We start from the raw sequence: 26,874 nt of genomic DNA on the forward strand, positions 1-26,874 counted from the left end.
TGACGACCGGGACTTGGTCACCCGCACGCTGCCCTTGCCTGGCGCCGCTACGAAATTTTGTCCGAGAGCTGCTTTGAAAAAATCCGCTGAGGGCAAAGTCACACAGTCAGTATGTTGCGCGCGCGTGTGCGCGTTATTGCAACTGTGCGCGCGTTTGCGCGTGTGCGTGTGTGTCTGTGTGTGCCCGAATCGATGAGATACGCGCTTGATTGGGTCTCCCTTGTTGTAATAATGTACATGAGGAGGAGGAGGGGACGGGCTCAGGCTGCTCCCATGCACGCGGGCGGGCTGGAGCGCACGGATCAGCCGAGCTCAAGCGCCTTCTGCCAAACACACTTTCTTGGCCCGCCGATGGTACTTTTCTCCCGTTTTTCTTTTCTTTTCTTGCTTTACGTGGCCTGATAGGAGCTATTTAAATCAGGCACGCAGCGAACGAGACGTGTCTCCGTGCGCGCTCTCCTTCCTGCGCCTCCAGTGACCGGAGAGGCGCAAAAGCCCCTCACCAAGCGCGGTCCCCGTTTATTTGGCACAGAATGGAATAAAGTACTTTTTTTCTCTCCTCTTCACAGGTAAGATCCTCCTATGTTGTAGCTTATTCAAATATGTTCTGGGGATGCCGTTGCTCCGTATGCCCCCCCCCCCCCCCCCCTCCCTTTACAGTGAGGAATAAAAGTTTTTTTTTTTTTTTTTTTTAGTTGGTGAGGTGGATTAAAAAAAAAGATGTATTCTCCTGTATTTTTCAGGCAATCCTCGGGCTGGATGGCTTCACTGTGGCGAACACAACGGGTACAGGATTCTCGAAGAACAAGGGAGAGCTATAAAGGGTGAGTTGCCAAAGGCTGTCTTTCTCTCACCTCCTGTCTCCCCCCCGCGCCAGATGTGCCGCTGCCGCCTCGTCTCTCCCGTTCATCAATAGCCGGAGAAACAGCTTACTCCGTCGGATCCGCCGAGGGAATCAGATCCCCACGCAGCCTTCTTTTTCCTCCTCCACGTGTCGCCCCTCGGGTAAACCGGGGGAGTCTGTCCGTTGCTTGTCCTTTCACCGGGCTCGGTGGAAGGGTTGATGATTGGTGACTCTCCGCCGATCCGAGGATGTTTTCGCCCTAATCTCACCGCGACTGTGTGCGCCGCTCCACCACTGCATGCCGTTAGATCCGCCCAAGCATCTGTCCGTCTTTCCATTGGCGCATCCATCAGTGTCACACGCGCGCTCGCTCGCGCGCACACACACACACACACACAGCTGCCATGCGCACATTCCTTGCCACACTACAATCCCCCCTCCCACCCTCGCGGTGTACACTCAATCATAACACTCATTCACACGCGCAAACACACGCAACGCGCCCGCGCTTCCAGGCTTTGGAGTGCTCTCTCCTCTCCGTCTGATTGACACAACCCACTTTCTTAAAAGCCCGTCAGCGAGCGCGCTGCGTTTTGGGGTGACATTTTCTCTCCCAAATACGAGTCCGAGTGTTTTTTTTCTTGCCTCTCGCGGCGTCAAACATTTGCTTTCTTCCTAAATATCTACAAGACCAGGAATAAAAGAAAAGCACTTGTGTCAAGTGGCTGCATTTTGAGTCATAGAAACACTTCCTCGGTGTGAAGCGTTAGGATCGGTGCTCTGCAAAACACTTAAATTCCCGTTGGAATAGACTTATGTTTGCGAGACAAAAGCACACGAAACACACGCAATACCGTAATAAACCCGGTGTTTACGTGGGATTTACGTTGCTCACGTATATGCGAATGCTGCCTTTTGTGTCCTGCAGCAAATCTCAGTGAATTGGTATCATTTGTATACCGTTATTAATAAAATCACTTTCATTCATCAAGTATAAATACAAAAGTTTCAAACCGTCAAACTTACACCAAAATGTGTTTTATTGTCTTAACAAGTTTAATGAGTTCAGTTGTTACCTGTTACCTTTCTTTCTTTCTTTCTTTCTTTCTTTCTTTCTTTCTTTCTTTCTTTCTTTCTTTCTTTCTTTCTCTGTTCTTCCTTATTCAGTGCAGCAGACATGGGGAGACTTTGGGGGAAATCTGGTGTCAATTGACAAATATTGGCTGAAAGTGTTGTGCGTGTTCACTAATGGGGATGTAGACACGCAGACATGCGCCTACCTTTAGAGAGAGAGAGAGAGAGAGAGAGAGAGAGAGAGAGAGAGAGAGAGAGAGAGAGAGAGAGAGAGAGAGAGAGAGAGAGACAGGCTTCTATGCATCCAGTTGCCAGACACATGAAGAGGAAACTCAAATGGAGCTCAAAAGTCAAATGAATCACAAATTAATGATTTCTCCTCTTGATAATACTGCAGCGCTGTTAAAGCCTTAGATGGGCTACGATGGACCTGATGATTTATACCAGTCTGGCAACAAAAGAAAAAAACATTAATAAAAGATAATAACAATAATAATATTGATGATATTCTACTACTATTATTATTGTTATTATTATTATTATTATTATTATTATTATTATTATTATTATTATTAATAAAAATAATAGTAATAATAATACTAATTATTATTATTGTTATTGTTATTAATAAGAAGAATAAGAATACAATTAAAATAAAGACACTTGTCTTTCAACTCGCACCTCAAATATAAAACGGAGTTTTAGTAGTTGTATTAATGTCAACCATCGATGTGTGAAATAAAATCACGACGCCAAAGTGTTCTACTGTTGAGACTCGTGCACGAGTGTGACTCGCGAAAACGACGATGTGAATATTAGGCTATATTTAACTATATAAAAGTCAGCAGTGACTTTTTGTCGATGCCATATGAAGTTAAATTGTTGTGCTTCGTTTGGTTATTGTTTTTCTTTTTCCATCATTTCACCGATTAGCACATTTTCAATGACCATTCAAACCAAAACAAAGTCTAATAATATTCGTTTCAAGTTCGTTTTTATGTTTACTTATATTTCAGATGTTTCAAAATGTACACGCAATTATACGTGCAGCTTGTGTGTGTGTGTGTGTGTGTGTGTGTGTGTGTGTGTGTGTGTGTGACTGAGTGAGGGTGTGTGTGTGTGTGTGTGTGTGTGTGTGTGTGTGTGTGTGTGTGAGAGAGAGAGAGAGAGAGAGAGATAGAGAGAGAGAGAGAGAGAGAGATCATCATCTCTGATTCACGATATTAAAACATTAACAACTTTTTCCAAAACACTCAAATCTCGTGAAAACAACGGAATGAAAAGATACATTGTGCTCAAAGCACTAAGAAAATTAAACACTGAGTTGCGTCACAAAAGTAAATCGGTGTATCATAGCAGGTAAAGCTGCTAAGTGTTGATATTACCTCATCGCTGTATAGAACTCTCTCGTACTGTAAATCTGGGCCGGATTGCGCAGTTTACTGTCTGTGAGCGGAATCATTCTCTCATGCGTATGTTTTATTATTATTATCTTAACGTACCGGTTATTGTGAAATAGAACCAGACTTTCTGTCCATGGCGCAAAGATAGTTTGTTTCTTAATTTATTAAAAGAAAAAATCACAACCATTTAATTATTAGCCTGCTTGCACAACACAAGACAACTACTGCATTAGAGGAATCCTAACGCGACTCGGACCGTGTCCATCCTCGCCTGTGGGCCTGTGTTACAGGACACACGTCACACTGCAGCGCTGCGCTCGCGTCTGCTGCGTTTTCATAAACTCCCTGATATTAAAAAAAAAACAAATTCCACTCAACTCTAACGCTTTTGGTCGGTCGCGACTGTGACATTCAACTTCCACTGATGATAGGAACAGAATCGCTTCGGCCCCTCTTAAAACAAAATGCCTCACAGAGAGAAATAAAATGCGCGGTGACATTAGAAGTGCAGGACGCGGACTCTATCAAGGAGAAAGCGCGTGGGTGACTCATATGTGTGCGCTCGAGCCAAGGACTCTATTTAAAGGACGTGGTGGGAGATTAAGTTAATCACGGACAATTATAATATTGATTCCACTAACAGTTAAAGAGAGGAACAAGCTGAAAATGTGCCATCAGAGTCAGGACGCGCGCACATGTCCAGACTCCGGAGCCTTCCAGTGGGTGTGTGTGTCTGAAGCCTCTGTTTTTCGTATAAAGGTCCGGCATATATGGTGTGTGTGCGCGTGCGTGTGTGTGTGCGTGTGTGTGTGTGTGCGGTGGGGGCGCTACACAAATCCTCTCCGCGGACGGACGGACGGCATGGCGCGGCATTGGCACTCACGCTGGTCCACACTCAACCCTGTCTGTTTTTTTTTTTTTTTTTAGTCATTTAGTTCTGAGCAGTCGAGCCCGGGTGAAGTCACGTGCATCACCTTCGCGCGGACACAAGGACGCACAAGAATATTCGGAGATTTATTTAGTAATACATTTGGATTTTGATGACAACCAACAAAACATCGATTTAGGTTTCATTTATACATTTCGTCAGAAATGAAACCAGTAAATTCGACTTTTCAAAGTTCCAATGCCTTATTATATGAGCTGCGGGGACTTTGTCACAGACCAGATTAGGTTTTAGTGAATAACCGCCCCTCCCCTCCTCAAAACGCAAATAGATGCGGTCGGTTCAGTAGAAACGGACTGAGGTTTAGAGCACAACTCCTGTGATTTATCTCTGAGCCTCACCAGTCTCATCCCTTCCTTTTACTCCTGCTTCTTCTTCTTCTACGGTGATCACGTTGAGAGGCGGCGCGGCGCACCGGCTTCACGGCACACTGGTTTCTAGTAGACTGGATAAAGAGCCAAGGGGAGGGACAGTCCGCAGAACAGCTTGGGGAAAATAAGAAAAACCATAAACTATCACAGCCTCCGAATCGTTTCATCCTCTCTCAAAGTCCGACAATAACTGATACATATGAGTGTTGGCGTAGCTTCATAAAGTTTCAATAGAAACTTGCTTCTTCTTTTTGGCAAATAATTTACTATGAAAAAAAGAAAATAATAATACACGTTCTAGAAATATGTGTTTCTCCTTCTATCAAGAAATGCCACTTGAGTCAAAAGAAAGTCTGGCACAAAGAATATTGTTAATGGGCTTGCAGGATGAAAGGAGTCCACCAGCATATTTAAACTCCTACTTTAGTTTTAGAAGTTTTTTTTTTTTCACCCACAAATCTGCTGTTTATCACCCTGTTTTGGATGTTCTGCTCTCAGCCCGAGGCCGTGCCTGTGGCTGTCGGCCAAACACTCCTGCCTTTTCCACCTCAATTTGAGACGGACTGTTTTATTATGTAGTGTTAAGGTTTTGTCGATATCTGAATGGCCTCCTCCCAAAAACACTCCGCTGGTGGTGGCGTGCACTGAAACAACAAAAAAGAAGTTATTTGCATGGAGAAAGAAAAAGGAAAAAAAGGAGGCCAGGGTTGGATTCTCCTCAAATAACCTTAAAAGTTACAAAGTCCCACCAAAAACAAGACAACACATTGACATGAGCAGCTGAAGGAGATTGAGTGGATGCTCTCCGTCTCTTTCTCCCTCCCCAGTGTCCCACCCCCCCTACCTCGTTGGGTGTGCTGCAGCGCTAGCAGGGTTGAGAGGGCAAGTGCTGACCAGCCCTCTTTCTTTCTCTGTCTGCTGTTACTAGGTCACCACACACACACACACACACACACACACACACACACACACACACACACTCACACACACACACCTCTCCTTGCGGTCAGTGTTGCCACCAGGGAGAGGGGTAATTTAAGCCCTCCTTGATGTAGCCTATTCATCACTGTCCTGCAGTCCGCGCTTCAAAATTAAAGTCTGATCTACAAAGTTGGAGTGAAATGAGACAAAAAAAATCACAGAGGTCACTGAGGGCCGGGCCAGTCGAAAAACAACGACATGGCTCAGCTGGGCTCGTGTGAGGTGCATTAATTGTTATTATATTTTCTCTCTATAATGTGTGGATAGTGATTTTTTGTTTTAAAGTGGAAAAAGCCAAATTAGTGGAATGACTTGTTGGGAAGCAGCAAGAAACTTGAGAGCCAGCAGTCCTGACTGACACCTCATTAAATCAGCCTGCATCTGTAGATTAATGTGTATTCCATGTAACCAGTTTGTACGATATTAGTAACTGGCACATCTGCTCTCTTCCTGGTAAATATTTGATGAATACAGACATACTTCAACAACCACAATGAACAACTTGATCATAAAGTAAAGACTCATAATTGTCCACGATTGGTTTCAATAAAGTCAAAATAATGGAATCAAATCACCCAGCAATGCTTGCAATATTGTCTTTATTTCATTAAAACCAAGTGAACAACACATGTGTGAGAGACAGGTTCAACATGTGTGGGAACAAAGTCAAATGTTACTGGTATTTTATGGAAAATGGCTCCTCATTATTTAGGATCAGTTCCCACTGCTGTATATGGACAAATAATAACATTCATTTCTAAATCAACCAATATTTCTTGTCCTGAAACATTTTTATGTTTAAATATTGTTCTTCCCACCCTGTTTAATGCAATATGCCGAAAAAATATTTAAGTACCAGTTTAACGCTTTCTTTTGACACTTGCACATTTGATGAAGGTCACAAAGTAAGGAAGGGCCTTGTTTTTTACTTGGTCTGTGTGTGCATTATGTGGTTATTATGATTTTGGATACACTGATATCATGCCAATATGACTCAAATAGCTGGATATGGTACCACTGATCATGGGGCCGATTCGTTCAATGAAGTGATTGATGTTATAGTCTGACTACACGTGTAGCTGTTTGACGGTAGTTCACGCTGGCTTTCTTCCTTTTAATAAGAAATAATGATTCACTACATGTATGTCTATGTATTTCTTTGACACCTTTTATCTTGGAAGTCCATCCATCCATCCATCCATCCATCCATCCATTGTCTACCGCTTATCCTGTATTCAGGGTCGCGGTGGGGCTGGAGCCGATCCCAGCTGACATTGGGCGAAGGCAGGGTAAACCCTGGACAGGACACCAGTCTTTATAAGCAATTTTGTTTTTACACATTTTTTTTGTAAGGTGAAATGGCATTGGCAGTACCTTGTAGCTTCCTTCATCCTTAGAGCAGGAGGAGGAAGACGAGGGAGAAATTAGACGACAACCAGCACATTTTTGTGAATATCCACACACCTATGACCCACGATATTGCTCCTCTGGCTTCGACAACTATCAAGCTAACGAGGCCAAAGGTCGTCTGCTGCTATAATTTGATGGATAGAATAGATATATGTCCCTGAATGCAATAACGTTAAATTATTATTCTTTCTTTTTTTTCAAACTAAAGCAAAAGGGATGGATTTTGATGCTCAAAAATGCCATTTTCACATACATTTTACACACACTCAGGATGAGAAGAGTAATCTTTCTTTCGCCGTATCTTTAAGTGAGAAGCACAAATAGTGTGTTATTTTAGTTACACGATAATCGTAAACTGTAAAGTTAATTCCCAGGCTTGGATACTTTTAGGAGAAGGTATTTCTTTGGAAAATGTTTGCGTCTCATGTCTGATGCAAGTCTGATGAGTTGCACTGTTTATCAGCGTACAGTGTGACGGCGCACTGCTGAGTGAGTCACTGCTTCCTCCTTGCCGTGTACGTGTGTGTGTGTGTGTGTGTGTGTGTGTGTGTGTGCGTGCATGTGTGTATGGTGTGCATGTGTGTGCAGAAACCACGCTGACAGCTGCAGCTCATTACAGGCACTATTACTGATGGGGACTGCTGGGGGAAATTCCTTCTTCCACAGAGCAAACCACCCTGTTTACCACACACACACACACACACACACACAGGTCGCACTTATTCATAAACCAGAGCTGCAACATCTGTTACTGTAACCAAAAAAATTTAATTGAAACAATTAATAAACATTTACTCCTGAGTGAAATGTGAATATAGAGGAAGCCAGCTTTGATAAAAAAAAGGAGGTGATTCTAAAGTTCCAGTTTCTGGTGAATGAAAGACGTCCCTCACCTGTGCATGAAGTATACTCTTATATTCTATGTAAGTGTGTGTTCACATAAACACACGCATACAGTATACACGGAAACACACACAGCCACAGGGTGAGCAAACTTAAGAGGAGATGAGATCACCGGGGCACTCTAAGCCTTTCTAAATTGGCAAACACAGCATCGCACACACACACACACACACACACACACGCACACACACACACACACACAGCCACAGAGTATACAGTGTCCAGTGACGTTAATGAGAGGGCTGAAAGCCAGACACACATGTGCTAGAGTCATTAGGGAAGACTTCATAGCTACACTTCAGGCCACTAGACTCCATTACTGTACTTCATTGGTTACACTGCTTGAAAATAGTGGTTTCTCAAAGTCAGGTTCAGGGACCACCAGGGCTCCTTGGAGAGCCCAAGGGAATTCCTCATTAAATAAAAAACGAGCAGTTACCTGTTTTTCTTCATCTAATTTATTTGAAGCACTATTTTGCAAGAATACAAGATCAGTATTTGTACACGATTTCCAATTGCATGGCTCTGTCAAGATACATTTAACATTCAGACAGCACTGTTCTTATCTTGTAAAGGATTAGTTGTTTTTTTTCTGTTATTATTTGTGGTGCAGTAGAAGTGGTTATAACGGCAGTCGTCCTCCTATTTAAATATTAGCTAAACTTATAGTGAGCTCTTCTATTCTTGTCTGTTTGGCTGTTAAATTAGCAGTTAACTGAGAACTCTCAAAAAAAGTACTATCACCAATGAAAGAACACAAAAGGAGGATGGAAACAAACATGTTGCATATAAATAACTGTAAACCTCACACAGCCCACACAGCCTGGGGTCCGTTTCACAAAGCAGGTTTAGTAAAAACCTTGAGTTAGTTAACCCTGAGATTAGGGAAACTCTGGTTTTTCGGTTTCACAAAGCCAGTTCAGCATAAATCTGAGTCAGTTACCCGGGTAACATACTCCGTGAACCTAACCTGCTCGCTAGCAGGTTTGCTTCAACAAACCGTGAGTTTCTCCCTACATGTCTCCGCCTTTTTCCGGAATCTGAACCAACTCTGAAAAAATGTGCCGTCCTTTCATCGTCAACCTAATCGATACAGAAATAAAAGTGATTCTAGCAGCTTTGCGTCGGGAGAGGATTTTGATTACCTTTCCTTTCAATCACATTAGATATTATCTAAACAATATTCTCCGACATTTTCAACATTTCATATTGCGGACATAATCCGCAACCAGATTCTTTGCGGAGCTAGCTTTTTTGCGGGAGATTTATGAAATGTTTAAATACAATTCTGTGTTGAAATACCTGCTTATATTTTACTTATTCATTGCGCTACTTTGTGAACTACAGGAAGTGAACCGCTGTCGCCTACACCATAGGCAGCGTTGCTAACCGTTACACCACAGTGTCGCTCTGCAAAGCTGAAAATGAACACTTATTACCTTTAGATCAATCAACTGTTTCATTCAGTTATACACATTAGATCGGGCAGTAATTGTCTGCCACGCCAACTATCGCTACTTTGCTGCAGTTATGTTGCTCCGCTTTCTCAGGATGAGCTTGTTTTCTACATAAACACTCGGTAATATCTAATAACGCTCTCCCGGTTGCCATGGTGAATCGTAGTATCGGAGCTCCATTGATGATGGCTTTGTAGAGTCGGCAGGCACGCGCGTAACTCAAAGTTTACATACTCAGAGTTGACTGAACTAATTCAAAACCGCTGCTCTGAAACCGAAAACTCAGAGTTGCCCATCTCAGAGTTTGTTGAACCTGCTTTGTGAAACGGGCCCCAGGTCTCCTGTTGGCATGCAACAAAACTGCATTGACATTTACCTTTTGAGGGAAATTATTTTTTCCCTTATTATGTTTTTGACATGTCAGAAATACATTTCCAGTGGGTCAAGTGAACACAGGATTTCACCAAGGAGACCGCCGTTCATGCATAGTGAATGACTTTGACTTCTTTTAATTAACCTCCATAACTCATATAATGTAACAAACATACATACTTTTAGCCAAACCACAATATTTTTACAAAATACAACAGGCAGTTTTGTTGCAATTTTGTTTTTTTGGGTTGCTCCCAACCTCACTGCAACAAACATAATATGATGTCGTATTTTTTTCAGAGCAAAGGGCATTTGTTTTCGGTAAGCAGGCTGTCGGACAAATTCAAAAGTATTGGGCTTCGAGAATAGCGGGGTATTGGAACAATAGTATGATACTGTTTAAAATTTCAACTGCAACCTGTGAGAAAATATGTTTTCCTCTTAACAGAATTCACAATGCAGTTAAGTTGTATGGTAGCATCATTTTGTCGGAGACTGGTGCATCTCGGTTACAGTGATCTTTTTTTTAACACAAGAAAATACGAATTTGAAGTAAATACTGAAGTAAGTAGTTTTTTTCCCCGACTAAATAGAAAATTGTTAAATCAACAAAAATAGGACCCACTTTTAGATTATCATATATTAAATGTGTTTCATAGTATTTCCTATAATTAGCTTTTAAAAGGCATACATTGTGGCAGTAAAGGGGTGTGTCATCAACATAAAGACAAAAACTAAACTGCTGTTCGTTTTTTTGCAATTTGCAACTGCCAGACGCAGGTTATGAAAATCCAAAAAAGATCCGTCTCAAAGATTTATTATAAGCATATTCTGCCATAACCTAATAATGTTGTGCTCTGTCTCTGTGCTGTCATGACCAGAGAAAGGGGGAGATAGAGAGATGGTCCACTCCATGCTGTGATGTATCTGTTGCATTAATCAGCCTCTTAAATTGGAACAGGCTGCTTTTATTAATTATGTTCAACGTGAGGATAGTAGAGCCTCTCCCAACCATCCCTCCCTCCTCATTTAGACACACAAATCACTTTCAGGAAGAAAAAAAGAGAGAGAGACAGAGAGAGCTTCATTACTAGTCAATGAAATAAGAAAATGGGACGGTGCAAAAGGGAATGCAGTGAAGGGATGACAATAGTTATTTAAAAAATAAAAGTGGCACAAGGGTAAAAGCTGGTGGAGTCCTATTGACTTTAAAATATATTCACCTAAGATTGGTGAAAAAAGTACATCGGCCTGCAGATATTACATTGATATTATAACAGCATTTTTTTTTTAATTCCCTTATTTTCACTTGTATTCATAAACAATGACAATGTTTACTTATTTAGTAAATTATTAGCAAAAAGTAAAACAGTTTTTGAAGGTTCCCATTTAAAAAAAGTATCTCCCTAACAGACCAACTTCAAGTGCCGCACTCCTCCCACTTTACAAATAAAAAGTTAGATTTACTATGGATATAAATATCATGGATTAACATTAATTTATAGCTAAAGAACAGACTGGGCACTGTGGCAAGAGGGTCCTTAAGTTGATCAGTTATATTTTTGCCCCCTCTGTTTGAGCTTCATCCATCTATAGAAAAAATAGCAAAAATAAATAAATATTGGCCAAGATATAATATGTGACTATCGCCGATGTGTTGTTTCAGAACCACGGACAGCACTGTTTGTTGTGCATTCTGTGCTTGTCGCCACATTTTGAATCATTGCTATTTTGCATGTTTTGTTGTCATTAAGCACAACCACTGAGCTAATGCCTGTCCATATTGAATATACTGTAGAGGGTATGTCACAAGCCCATTCCGGTGTTCATCGTGGGACCTTATTTTGGATGGGAAATGTATGGTAGTCATACCACTCGATGTGAGGTATTCGGCCTACCACCATCAGCAGGGTGATTTGCCTCCTTAAATAGACAGTCTGTCCCAATCTGGAAGTAACCAATTATCTCAATGGTCAGTTAGGCGATATGTTTGTATATGTAAGTGGGCAAACACCTGGAAACAATTCTCTATAACAGCTTGTTTTGTAAAAATGGTCATATGCAAGATTTTTGTCTTTTACCAGCAGCTACATGTTGGAGTTTAATGAAAAATAGAATAAAGTACACAGGGGAATTAGGATCATGCCCAGGAGAACATGTATGTTTCCTGAAAACTCAATTACAGACCCAAGACAAGTGACTGAATGATACATCTTACAGTCTTTTTGACCAACTGTCCAGATGTGTTCACTAAGAAGGGTAACACACTGGTTGATATCTAATGTGCATCAATAATGGTGCGAACCAAGTGGACTGTGTTTTACTTTCATGTAGGAAATATACTTCACCATAAAGCAGGAGGAGTTCAGTTCAAGTTACATCCAGGTCATATTGCAGTCTGAATTTTTTGACAACGAATGTCATAATAACCTATACTTTTCCCTTTAGACCCACTTGAAAGCCTGGAAATTTGAGACCTGGGGTCCATTTCACAAAGCAGGTTTAGTGAAAAGCTTGAGTTAGTTAACCCTGAGATGAGGGAAACTCTGGTTTTTCGGTTTTACAAAACCAGTTCAGCATAAATCCGAGTCAGTTACCCGGGTAACATACTCCGTGAACCTAACCTGCTCGCTAGCAGGTTTGCTTCAACAAACCGTGAATTTCTCCCTACATGTCTCCGCCTTTTTCCGGAATCTGAACCAACTCTGAAAAAATGTGCCGTCCTTTCATCGTCAACCTAATCGATATGGAAATAAAAGTGATTCTAGCAGCTTTGCGTCGGGAGAGGATTTTGATTAGCCTACCTTTCCTTCCAATCACATTAGTTATTATCTAAACAATATTCTCTGACATTTTCAACATTTCATATCGCGGACATAATCCGCAACCAGATTCTTTGCGGAGCTAGCGTTTTTGCGAACGGGAGATTTATGAAATGTTTAAGTACATTTCTGTGTTGAAATATTATATATATATATATATTTACTGTTTAATATGTGAAATATGATTAAAATCATATGCCTTAGTCAACGTATTTGCGCAATATTCTTATGCTTAATTTTCAACTGACACCACTTTCTTTCTGTGCCTCGGGGGATTACACCCAATGAAAATGATCATTTATTTGATGCGCTACTTTGTGAACTACGGGAGTTGAACCCCTGTCGCCTGCACCGTGGGCGGCGTGGCTAACCGTTACACCACAGTGTTGCTCTGCAAGGCCAAAAATAAAGACTTATTACCTTTAGACCAATCGACTGTTCAGTTATACACATTAGATCGGGCAGTAATTGTCTGCCACGCCAACTATCGCTACTTTGCTGCAGTTACGTTGCTCCGCTTTCTCAGGATGAGCTTGTTTTCTACATAAACACTCAGTAATATCTAATAACGCTCTCCCCGTTGCCATGGTGAATCGTAGTATCGGAGCTCCATTGATGATGGCTTTGTAGAGTCGGCAGGCACGCGCGTAACTCAGAGTTTACATACTCAGAGTTGACTGAACTAATTCAAAATCGCTGTTCTGAAACCGAAAACTCAGAGTTGCCCATCTCAGAGTTGGACAACTCAGAGTTCAGGGTTAGGTTCAGAGTTTGTTGAACCTGCTTTGTGAAACGGGCCCCAGAACCCAACCCATGGCCATATTTGAATACTTACCGTTACCTTTCCAGGCTAATGCAACATATTGTCTGCACCCATGTACACAGGTGATTGGGGGCAAGAGGGGGAAAAGAGCAACTTCTCCAGGTTACAAAAACACTTAAGATTTAAATGCTGTACATTTCAGGATGTATAGCGAGTGCGTGGGAGCCAATCTACACTGAGAGCTTCACTGGATACAAATCACGGGCCGATACTCTTGCCACGTCAGCCCGAGCTGAGCCTGAAGTCACTTCAGCTGCACTCTGTGTTTATCTTACTATGACATTCTCCCACAGCCTCCCTCCTCCTCCCACTTCCTCCCCCTACGCTGTGTAAGATACCTGCTAAATGGAAAGACGGATGAATTTAATGGTGCTGGTGAGACACAGAGAAAGTGAAGTGGAGGAAGAGTGAGAGAGAGGGGGGGGGGGGGGGGGGGGGAGTACACATTTGTCCTTTGTGACAATGCTGATACTGTCTCACTTATGAGAGGCCCTGATGTGACACTAGGGAAGTTTGATTCTGCATACATATGCAAAAGTGTACATAGTCACTTGTAGTCACATTGGTTTAAAGTGTAAGTTTGGCGGAAATTGAAAATAAAGCTAATTTCTGAATGAAAATACATCAACTAAGCCGTGGAGGAAGTAATTATCGCTCATCACGCAGTTCAGAGCTAGCACGGGTCGGAGCTAGAGTCCAAAATCGCAAACAGTGGGTTAGCATGGGGCAGACAGCCACACGCTTTCAAAATCGCATTTTTAAACCACTAACATTGCTCAAAACAGCGCCAAACCTCGTCAGCAGCTTGCTCTGGGTGTCTACACATAAAACGAAGCACCAACAACTCAGTTCATGAACCCGAAGTTTATAACAGAAGACAGTTAAGAACACTCACCAATTCTACCCCTGCCAGCTCCTCGCGAAGGATAGTCCGTAAGTGTCGATTACCGAACGAGTTCCCGTGTGAGATCTCGCGTGACATGTATGTGCTTCAGATAAGGCTGCTGTCTTGAACTGATTGGAAGTGTATACAAACTATCCCGACGTTTTTACCCACCGTTATTAACTTATATTTGGCCAAACTGCCACTAATTTAAAAGTATACTCGTTTTATTCTGGGCGAAATCTTCAGTTTCACTTTCACTTTTGCATTGCGTTCGGTAATCGACACTTACGGACTATCCTTCGCGAGGAGCTGGCAGGGGTAGAATTGGTGAGTGTTCTTAACTGTCTTCTGTTATAAACTTCGGGTTCATGAACTGAGTTGTTGGTGCTTCGTTTTATGTGTAGACACCCAGAGCAAGCTGCTGACGAGGTTTGGCGCTGTTTTGAGCAATGTTAGTGGTTTAAAAATGCGATTTTGAAAGCGTGTGGCTGTCTGCCCCATGCTAACCCACTGTTTGCGATTTTGGACTCTAGCTCCGACCCGTGCTAGCTCTGAACTGCGTGATGAGCGATAATTACTTCCTCCACGGCTTAGTTGATGTATTTTCATTCAGAAAATAGCTTTATTTTCAATTTCCGCCAAACTTACACTTTAAGGACTTCAGGTTGGAAACCGCTGGAAACAGATGGCACATGATAGGTGAAGTTGGAATGTTGCATTCATATTAGTCATAGGTAATAATAAGAGTTATGGTTAGTAAGAGATGTAGAAACACATTTGGGCAATTCCATAGTCTTTAGTATGAGTAACTTTGTTTTGGAGATATCAGCCACAATGTGTCTGCCTACACTTGGCTTGTGGTGCTCAAAGCACCAAAAAAACAACCAACAGAAATATAAATAATTCATTTCTCTTTCCAGACATTATCACCCTGAAGAAATGTGCGTCAAAACAATCTAGGTTTGATAAATTGTGCTACAGGTAAGAAGAGAAATATGATTTTTTGATTCTGAGGTGAACTGTCCCTTAAAGCCCAAAAATAATCTGCATGCGCTGAATCAAAATGTTGCAAATTTGATGAAACACCAAGAGTCATGTCTTTTACTTGGAATAGTTTGAGAGGCAGTTGTTTGTATTTTCTCCGACAGATTGGTCAATGTCTAAGGTTTTTTTTTTTGTTTTTTTTGGTGTCGGCTTATTCACCTTTGTCTCTTGTTTCAGATCCTTCACTTCCTGCCCTTGTGTGTTTCACCTGTCTCCCTGAGCCCTGCTGTCACCTGTCCCTTGTTCTCGCCCTCTTTTCATTCAGTATTCAGAATGCTCCCCTTTGTCTCTACCAGTTCTTCTTTTCTGTTTTAGTGAGCATTCCAGCCTTTTTGTTCCTACTTCCAAGGATCAGTCAGATCAGTCTTCACTGCTTGGTGTCAAATCTATCCTAGTGGGGGTTACTTCCTGTTTACCAAACACTTGTTGTGAAGTAAATCATTTTCAATGAGTTTAACTCTTGCATTAGAGTCTGTTGGCACCAGCTTGCGAAATCCAGATCCACTGCTTAATGGATTGTTCAGCTGAAACGGAACAGGATGTGAATCATATGCTACTGTTTGGTCTTTGCAGTCACTTACGGGATTTGTTCTGCACCATCATCGTCAGGTATCTTTTGGACAAATCGTTCGTTCCTCCAGTTGAGGAGAGACTTTTAGATCTATGAAAAAGAGCGCTGATGCTGTCAAACAACCCGAATAAGACATTTTTTTTTTCACAATTTCTTTATTGATTTTCCATTTTAATGAACAAACGTTCATACACATAACAACAACAATATAACACACAAAAACAGAACAGAAACCCTTCTAACCCACCCTCCTCCCACCCACAATAAGATCTACGGTAAATAAAGTTTTGATAATAGTATCAAAATGTGCATTACATATTTAGCCTGTATACATTCCTGTGAACATTGATATGCACAGAAACATTTATTCAAAGGGTCCACAATTCAGTCCTTCTCTTCATCTCTATTTCTACTTCACAGTGCTAATACTCCAGCCATGGAACCATTATTGAGCCATTTTAAGATCATAAAGGTGGTGGCAACAGATCTTGTTCAGTTCTAGGTTGCACATTCAGGTTATTCATGAAGGTTAGGAAAGATGACCACATCTTGTTAAAGTCCTCAACTTTTCCTCTTGCCATGTACGTCAGTTTTTCCACTGCCAAATTAGATGACAGTTCTGTAATCCATTGGCCCACGGTAGGTCCCTGAATCTCCTTCCATTTTAAGGCAATCACACGTTTAGCTTGCAACAGACAGAAATTAATTAGTTTACGTTTTTTTACAGTCACTGGGAAATTCTCAGGATATATGTGCAACAAACATATGTTAGCTTCAACTGGAACAACCTTTTCTGTGAGTTTGGAAATTAAGTCAAGAACCTCTTTCCAGAATATCTGCAGTTTTTGACAGCTCCACATACAATGTAGCAGGGTACCAACTTCTTCCATACATTTGGTGCAGTAGTCAGGAATATTGGGATCAAAGCGGTGCAATTTAAAAGGTGTGATATAAGTTCTAAGCAACCATTTATGCTGTAGGAGCGAATAAGACATTTAATGTTTTCCTTTTATTTGTTACTCAACCCCTACATTAATCAAACGATATTAGACTTATATTATCTACTTGTTATAGCATGTTATAAAAATCTCCCTATCTTGCATTCAATAAATCCAGAAGACAAACGTAAATGTCCCTTATGGTGCTGATTTTTAAATTAGCATTGCAAAACCTGTACTTGTGTGATTGTATTTTTTTACATATTGAACCACTACCTAGTTAAAGATATTTGGAAAAACATAATAGATATTTTGGCTCATACCAAACAAAGCCTCTCTGCACATAAAAAGAGCACTTTAAGAAAGACATACAATAACCTTGTGCTCATGGTTACTTTTTTTCCATTCAAATGTATTGTGCAATTAATTAGTCATTACTCACTCCTTTTAACAATTAAAAGAGCACTTTTATCTGCAAGTGATGTGAAAATATTTTGTAGTAGTAGTATTTTGTAGTAACAACTAGGCACATTCACAAAGAAACGGTGGTCCTCTGCTGAGTCTGGGAGTCTCATGGTCACCAAGTCTAGACCTCTAAATACACTATTTTGCCAAAAGTATTCGCTCACCTGCTTTGACTTGCATATAAGTCATAAGTGACATCCCATTTTTAATCCATAAGGTTTAATATGACGTTGGTCCACCCTTCACAGCTTCAACTCTTCTGGGAAGGCCTCCCACGAGGTTTAGGAGTGTGTTTATGAGAATTTTTGAACATTCTTCCAGAAGTGCATTTGTGCACACTAACGTTGGACGGGAAGGCCTGGCTCTCAGTCTCCACTCTAATTCATCCCAAAGGTATTCTATGGGGTTGAGGTCAGGACTCTGTGCATGCCAGTCAAGTTCATCCACACCAAACTATCTCATCCATGTCTTTATGGACCTTGCTTTGTGTACTGGTGCACAGTCATGTTGGAACAGGAAGGGGCCATCCCCAAACTGTTCCCACAAAGCTGGGAGCATGGAATTGTCCAACATCTCTTGGTATGCTGAAGCATTAAGAGTTCCTTTCACTGGAGCTCCTGAAAAAAAAACCCACACCATAATCCCCCCTCCACCAAACTTTACACGTGGCACAATGCAGTGAAGTTGTGTTTGGCAATGACACACCAGACATAATATCCAAATCTGAAGATCTTTTAATGCTGCGGCATGAGCCGTTCCCAGTGTGACATAGGAATGACTGAAGAGTCACTGTTTTCTGTCGGCACTTATAATGTAGTTGAATTTACAAATAGGTCGGACATCCTGCAGCCCCCGTTCCACGTGCCCCAGACGTTGTGTTTGATCAAAGGGTCATTGGTTTATCCTACATCAATGGGCTTGTCTGGTGACGCCCCTGGTGGCAAATGGTCCTGCGATTCGCATTGAGGACAGACAGCCATTTGCCCACAGAAATACATGATTAAATAGGAATTTCCCTCACAGCAGTCAGACAAGTACCTTTCTCCTGGCAACCACCAAACCCAGACTCGTCCATCAGATTGCCAGATGGAGAAGCGTGATTTGTCACTCCAGAGTACGCGTCTCACCTGCTCTAGAGTCCAGTGGCGGCGTGTTTTACACCACTGCATCCGATGCTTTGCATTGCACTTGCTGATGTATGGCTTGGATGCAGCTGCTCGGCCATGGAAACCCATTCCATGAAGCTCTCTACACACTGTTCTTGAGCTAATCTGAAGGCCACATGAAGTTTGGAGCTCTGTAGCGATGGCGACCTCTGAGCACTATGTGCGTCAGCATCCTCTGACCCCACTCTGTCGTTTTACCTGGTCTACCACTTCTTGGCTGAGTTGCTGTCGTTCCAAATTGCTTCCACTTTGTTATAATCCCACTGACAGTTGACTGAGGAATATTTAGGAGCGAGGACATTTCACGACTGAACTTGTTGCACAGGTGGCATCCTATCACAGTACCACGCTGGAATTCACTGAGCTCCTGAGAGTGACCTATTCTTTCACAAATGTTTGTAGAAACAGTCTGCATGCCTGGGTGCTTGATTTTATACACCTGTGGCCATGGAAGTGATTGGAACACCTGATTTCAATTATTTGGATGGGTGAGTGAATACATTTGTCAATATAGTGTATATCAAGTTTCTTTAGTGTTATTTTTACATTAAAGTCCCAGTCGGCAAGAGCCTGTTGTTTGTTTTGCAAAAATCGACAGGCCCAGGGGCCTCATTTATAAAGCTTGCGTACGCACAAAACGGGGCTGGAAACGTGCGTACGCCACTTTCCACGCAAATGTTGTGATCTATAAAAACCAAACTTGACGGGAAAGTGTGCGTACCCGTAAGCAAACACACATCCACATTCTGGAAACTGGAAGGGAATCAGCAGTAAACGTGAGAAGAACTATATATTTTTGATGACTCGCACACATTTAATTACACTCCATATCATACGTTAGATCTGCGTTATCATGATGAACTCCAGCAATGTTTTTGACGCTTTTAATGAGTGATAGTTTTTTTCATATTAACACCTTCTTTTAAAATCTGGCTTGTATCTTAAATCAAAATCATTTTGAAATATTGAATCAGCGCTGTCACCGCAGGAGGAGGAGATGGCCCAAATGCGTGTAATACAGTATACGATAAATACCTTCCATTAGATCACTGTAGAACACAGCGGGAATAACTAAATATTCTCCTTATTTATGTGCATATATCATCAACGCACATAAATACAGCCATTAAGCCATCATATACTTGTTACACTTTATCCTCGTTTTTAAACCACCAGAGCGCAGAGGAAATGCGCTATAATGAGTGGCACGCTCGTGCGCGCTCAGTCGTGGAGCGTGGAGAGCGCAAATTTATCGATGACCCCGAGCCACGGCCCCCTGCCCGACTGGAGGGGTATCAACAGGGCGCAAGAATCCGTGAGGATGGCATGCGTTTGTAATATAAGGAAGACAACAATCAATGTTCATAGTAAACGTATTATTTTATTAATCACAGTGCGCGTTTGCCGTAGCTCATCTGCAACGTTGTTGATGGCGGTGATTGTGTCTCGCTGAAGTTGCAGGACGGCATCCTCCTCACGTCACCCTCCTCTACACCACACGCTGCAGACTCTGGAAGGACAGAAACGATTTAACGTTTTGTTTTATATACAATAAAAGTTTAAAATCTGTTTACCCTTATCCCTCTGGTCTCACTCGCGTCTGTGTCTCCCTCCTTTTCAGACACAATCCCCGTCAAAGTCACATCAAAGTCAAACTTCCTCAAATACTCAAGCAATACATTAAATACATGTTGGTAAAAGAGCGGAAAGATGTCATTTACCTTCAGATCGGGCGACTTTTTCGTAAGTTTCGCCACCATCCGCTCCGTCCCACTGACGCCGTGGACAGCATCATCGATGTGTTGCCACTTGCACTGCTTCTTTTTATTCGTGATCCCGCTGCTGTGGCCACTAAATTAAATTATTTTCCGGGCCTCCAACTCCCCAACAAGTGTCTCTTCTCCATTTCTGAAAAGTTATGTTTCTTTGCTTTTTTCTGACCTGTCGCCGTGATTCACCACACGGAAACGATTGCATGCCGGCTCATTAACATAGTAAAATGAGGGCGTGTACAGGGCAGGATTCAGGTACGCACACTTGTAGGTGATCCTGTGATTTATAAAGGAAACATTGCGTACAGCTTGCGTGCGCACAGTTTTATAAATCTGATTTTTTTTTGGCGCACGCAAACTTTGGCTTTTTGGCGTACGTAAACTTTTAGTAAGGATCCTACGCACAGTTTTATAAATGAGGCCCCTGATCATCCTGTCCACTCGGCATGCAGGGCTATGTTCATGCACACACAGAGCCCCTCCCCCCTCGGGCTGTTCCACTATTACAGGGGGGAGGCGGAGGGAAGTAGCAACAAGCTTCCAATTCCTCAGTTAAAAACCGAAACGAGGGAGTCCAAAACAACCAAGGAAAAGAAAACACCGGTGGAAAATAAGGAAAAAAAGAAAGATTGCGATGGGTGCCCATGATAAAACAAGAGTCATCATCGGACCCGCGTTTCAAAGGTGGCCTGATCTAAGGGATTTCAAAGGGCACAATGTCGAGGGGAAGGAGCTTGCGTGGTCGTGGGGGAGGAGCGTGAGAGTTGTAAACATTCAAAATCTGACAGAGTGCCCTCGATCCGCCGGACTTGGCGACTGGGACCGTAAACAAAAATCAACCATCTTGTATATAACATGTCAGTAGCATAAATAAGAAATGACTTAAGGATGATAAAGTCAATATGCAGAACAATCATGAACAACAGGCACAAACAGTTGTCCTAACTCTCTCTTTGGTATGTTTTGCACTGTTTCATGTACAGTACAAAAGCTGGACGAGTGAAATCCAGCACATGGTATTGTAGTGCTGAGTGATATCAGCAGAGAGTACATGCAGCTACGTTCAGCCCAGAGAGGAAACTGTATCAGTCACCACCCGCTGTTCCCACTAAAGCAAGCTTTGAATGAGTTTGTAACCCATTTCAACCTTGAAATGTTTCCATTTTGATCGGTGGCAGGGAGTTTGGTGAGAGCCTTCATCAGCGACAAACTGAAAGTGGGAAGTCAGTCCAGAAACATGCATAGGTATGCTCAGCTAGATCAGAGTCAAAGGGAAACGTCTGTCAGTTACAATAAAACGTAGTCATTCATGCACTTGCTATGGGTGTACGTTTAAGTGAGTGCAATGCACCCCCCTCCCCCTCCTCACATAAACTCACCCTGACCTCATGTTGAACCAATATCCATATGCTCGTCTGCGCCTCTGAACAAACGGTACAACGGCTCCTGTGTTAAATGCAGGCATGGGTGCAGCGGTCACAGCGTCTCCCTTACATACTGGCGGTCAGGTGCCCTTGGGCATCGAAAAGATGCTAGCTGACTTGACATCCACGCCTGCTGCATGCCTGTCTGAATTAGCACTTCACTGCCAAGCAATCTGCTCCATACCTCGGGGGGAGGTCAAATGATTTTGCCCTTCTGCAGAGAGCGAGGAGTCCTAGCTTTAGGATATTTAGTGACACGGAGGACTGCGCTTCAAATGCTGAAATGTGGATTCGTAGCGGTGCAAGTGATGAATGATGGCCGGGGAAATAGGAAGCAGCATTCCTCGACAGTAAACAGACGCTGACCAGCAGATCACCGTGAACAGGCCTCCGAGGTTTTGGACTTTCACAGGAATGTTCTGTATGTCCAGTGAAGGGTGTGTGTGTGTGTGTGTGTGTGTGTGTGTGTGTGTGTGTGTGCATGTGTTTGTGTGTGTTTGAGTGTGTGTATGTGTGTGAGATTGTGCATAGTCCAAAGGAGTTTGTGAAGGCTTTCCCTCTGAAGTGTCAACCTCCCAGAGAGAGGATCAAGTGCTAAGCGGGGGACTCAGGAGCTCAGTGCCTGATGTGTGTGTGTGTTTGTGTGTGTGTGTGTCTCTAGCAGCCCACAGTTGCGGTTTTAGGGATTGAGGAAGTGATATATCCTCTTATCTGTTACTGTGGATGACCACAAGCCTGACCAGAGTCGGCCCCGCATGGCTAAATCCTCACACTCAAAGGATGGATCAGTGTGTGTGTGTGTGTGTTTGTGAGTGTTGGGATGAACAGAGGTGCATCAGAGAGCAGGGCCTTCCTCATGATGGAGATGTGCAGAGTTTAAAGGTCAAGCACACATGTGGGGGGTCAGTGAGCAGCCTGGCAAGCGGAACAGAAGCGTCATACACACTGAAACATAAGGGTAAGTTTGTGTGTGTGTGTGTGTGTGTGTGTGTGTGTGTGTGTGTGTGTGTGTGTGTGCACGCATATGTGTGTCAGGCAAATGAGGAAAAGCTTAAAAAATGAAAAAAATAATTGAGCCTATGTAGCATCTGACAGAAGAAACAATTTTAAGACCATATCTGGGTATTTCCTCACTGACCCTCATGTAAACGTCTGTGTGACCTGTATAACCTGTAATTATGACATGTTTTTCTGATTGTCTGTGTTTTGCAGTCAGGGAAGACGATATTGAAAGTGAAACCAAAGATGGAGTATTTTCATGGATGTTTTAACGTGTTTTTTTATTCCAACAATTTAATTTTTTCTGAGCTTTAAAATGTACTTCATGTATGTTTTTAAAACCTTTAAATTCAATAGATAATTATTTCATATCATAGTGTTGATTATAATCCATAATCCATGATACAGCAATGGCCCCAATTCCAGGCAGTCAAATAGATTAAAGGCCTAATTTATACAAATACTCTCTATTTTGCAACTTCACACAAATCATGTGGACCTAAATTGGGATTTTTCCTCATTAGACTGTTTCATTTGAAGAAAAAAAATGAAGCCTTGTGAGATTAAATACATGCAGTGTTTCACAAAAAAAAGTAAAGATGAAAGTTTGGATAAAAAAAAATTCAGTCTTTCAGCAATCATCTCACAACCCCGTTATGGGTCCTGAACTTTAGGTTGTGAACATGATGTGACACCTAATGAAACCGAACATTAGCTGGTTTGGGTTTTTGAAGTTGTTTTACAGTATAGTGTTCAACATGTAGTCCAACATAGGTTGCAACCCTGATACATTTATGTCCTTCATCTGATAAGTTTGAGTTCGATTTTGCGTGATTTTGAAGGCACACCTTCCAACATGACATACCAGTAGACAAAGATACAAGTGCCTTTGGCAACAATGAAGAAATTAAAAATGTTGAATCACAGATCATGTTGTGGGTCAGTTTGACCCCTTTGAATAACAGCGAAAACTACACAAGGGTTAATCCTCATGTCTGGTTGTTTCCATTGTTGGCTGATGTGGTTTAATTTTGCTGCATAAGTGTCATAAAAATATGGTTACGCTATTCTACAGTACTATCAGTCATATACATAGATGCCATATCAGTCCCTGTGACCAGGTGTCCACCATTTTATAATTACGCTGTTTTCTATTAATAAAACACAACAAGCTCATCAAGTCAACCTGCCAATGCAGTTGGGACAGAAGCATGACTTTCATTTACACTTGGGATGAGGCGTTCCTCTGCAGACAAACATAATAATGATGTACAGTCAATGTGATTCTACTGCTCCCGACATCATACCGTGGTTTATGGCCTTGTAGCGTGAGGAGGGGAGGGAGGCGCTACCTGACATCACGATGGGAAATGTGTTAAAAGCCAAAACGTGTTTGTGATTGCGTTTTCACAGCGACGATCTAAACTACAACCAGAGTTGGTGTTACGGCGAGGACAAGAGGGCGACTCACACTGCTGCTTCTTCATTGTCTTACAGGTCGGAGATTTACAAGATCATTCGTTATGATCCAGTGCATTTTGATCCCAACCGGAACCAACAATCTACCAGGGTATGAGAGACCATACACACACACACACACGCACACACTTCAGTGCTTAGAAACACTCATCTGTTAAACAGAGCGTACATCACTCTTTGCTAAGTAGAAGTTTCTCTCATCTCTCCCCGCCTCGCTCTCTCATCTGTCCATGTCATCCCTCACTACCTCACATCACCCATCAGTTAGTCACATGCACACACACACACACATGTCTACAGATCAGCCATCAGTTTGTCTGATGGACACATAAATGTACATCTTCGCATTTGCACACAGACCTTTACATCACACGTCAGATCGCCCAAGACTCACACGCACTCACTCACACACACACACAATACATCACACATCAACTCCTTGTTGTAGGCTGAAGGAGTGTGTGTGTGTGTGTGTGTGTATGAGTGTGGGGGGTGTTGGCAGGGGGGGGCTGACAGGGGAAAGGAGGAAGTACACAGGAAGTACATTAGTTATCACTCCTGTGTCTTCTCCACCTTTTCACTTCTTATCACCGCCTGATGTCGAGCTGCTTCTCCTTCTTTCCACACCCCTTTCTTTTTCTCTTCTCTCTCTCTCTCTCTCTCTCTCTCTCTCTCTCTCTCTCTCTCTCTCTCTCTCTCTCATGCACACGCACGCCTTTAAAAATGACTGCCGTGCTCTATTTTACTGTCGGGCCCTGGGATCTAGATGACACTTGGCAAGCCGTAGAAGCCGCAAGACAACTGGATGAAATATTTAAATGAAAGACGGCAGGGCTAGGAGAGGTGAAGAAATGGAGGGGGGTTTATAGGACAGAGGACGAGGGAAGGAGAGAGTGACGATATTCAGATGGTGAGCAGAATGTGTCTCTTTTCTTGGCAAAGAGCGGGGCTGTGTGACAAGAGGTACCGATGAATAGTCCTTTACCTGCGAAGTAGCCTGAAGAGAAATAAACCAATATAGTCTGAAATTACTTCACTTTGTCTTGGAATCATCAGCAAGTGTCTGGATCAGCTACTTAGAGGAGGGCAATGAATCCAAGATCCAACGTGATCTCACAGAAGTACCCTGTACCCAGTACAAGTACCCTGACCCCATGACGACAACACATCACTTGGTGGTGGCATACAATGTGTCATTATTATGGTTATTATTATTATTATTATTATTATTATTATTATATGGCACCCCACAGATTTCGGTGGCACAACCAACCTTCTTTGGTTTTTTAGAAATTAAAATCAGGGATTTATACATTTTATAAATCAGGGGTTTTTTTTTAAAATTAATTTACACAGCCTTTGTAATTTAGTTAATTTTGACTTTTGGTTAAACACAGGACTTGGACATCAGTCTCCTCGGTTAAGGTCTTGTGTTTGACCTGACTGACCTGTTAGGTCATGATTAATTCACATATATCTGTGATATCAGGCCGTTTAAAACATAATCAAATGAGATTTCACTTGCTCACATGCTCAATGTCAATGCTACCACGCTGATGTTTAGCACGCATCATGTAGTAACCATAGATACCTCAGATTTTTTTTAAACATTTTTTGACATACAATGCAAACAAAAAAAGCATGCAGCAATTCATCCAGTTCTTGGTTGACAAGACCCTGGTGCATGGTGTTGCTAGGGGTTCACCAAAATCAGGGGAATTCATCCCCTGGGGACCACAATTGTTTATAATGTCAATCCAACCAATCATTTTTGATATATGTTATCCTCATGGTGGTGCTGCTTCATTTTGGACCAAAACCATGATTGGCATGGCACTCCTACAGCCAAGCAACAAGTTAGTCACACGACTCTCTGACAAGTCATTAACATGTTTTGGTTTTATGAATGGATGGCTTCATCGTCTAGAGAGAACATGTTCCATCTTTAAAGGCAGTCTGTAAATTGCTTCTACAAGTTCAAACTACAACTGCCAATCAGTGCTCAGTTTGAGTACCAATGAAGTCCCGACTCTCTAGCATGTTGCCTCTCTGCTTGTATCATTAATCTTAAATGATAAAAAATGCTTCATTGTCAACAACAATGATGTCTTGATCCGTAGGAGGAGAGCTAATTAACATTAGCTGTTAGCAGCACAGTCCTGCTTGGCTAAATAATGATGCTAATGTACAGATGTTGCTTTGAGATACATGATATATATTCAAGCTCTTTTCAGTAAAAACTATCATGATGTGTTTGAATGTAATCCTGTCAAATTTGGTTGAAGGTAAGAGACTTGGGGCATATCATCAGGGATTCATCGTAAAACCAGTATGTAGACAGTAATAAAGGAGTTCATGTTTATGCATATTTTTTCTTTTTTTGCAATGGGATCGGGAATGTTCCTATTTCACTGGTATGAGTTTAGGCCCTAATGACAGCTTCTTTTAGGAATAAATACATTGATTATATATTGATTATAATATTGATTATAAATCAGAGCAACCTTTTAAACCTTAGCAGAGTTTTACAATACCAAACACAAAAAAAAGTTATTTGTAAGAGGAGATGTTATGTATAAAACCCCATATTATATATTCAGAGTGCTTCATGGTGCCAGCTGGTTCGACCAATAAAAAGAGTGCATGCCATTTTTGCCCTCAAAGATGTGACTTGGAGCCCCATTATGTCAAAACCAGAATCACAGACAGAACCTCATAATGTTT

General features: G+C 42.0%; 1 long non-coding RNA gene across 1 annotated transcript; it reads left to right on the top strand.

The window, feature by feature from the left end:
• The first annotated feature begins 82 nt into the window (after positions 1-82).
• LOC311012181 lies at positions 83-24,510 on the top strand. Its single transcript, XR_014597005.1, has 3 exons — positions 83-569; positions 744-824; positions 24,169-24,510. It is a non-coding gene; the product is annotated as an uncharacterized lncRNA (long non-coding RNA).
• The last annotated feature ends 2,364 nt before the right edge of the window (positions 24,511-26,874 follow it).

The sequence above is a fragment of the Eutrigla gurnardus genome (assembly GCF_963514095.1).
Source record: "Eutrigla gurnardus genome assembly, chromosome: 1".
Taxonomy (NCBI): Eukaryota; Metazoa; Chordata; class Actinopteri; order Perciformes; family Triglidae; genus Eutrigla; species Eutrigla gurnardus.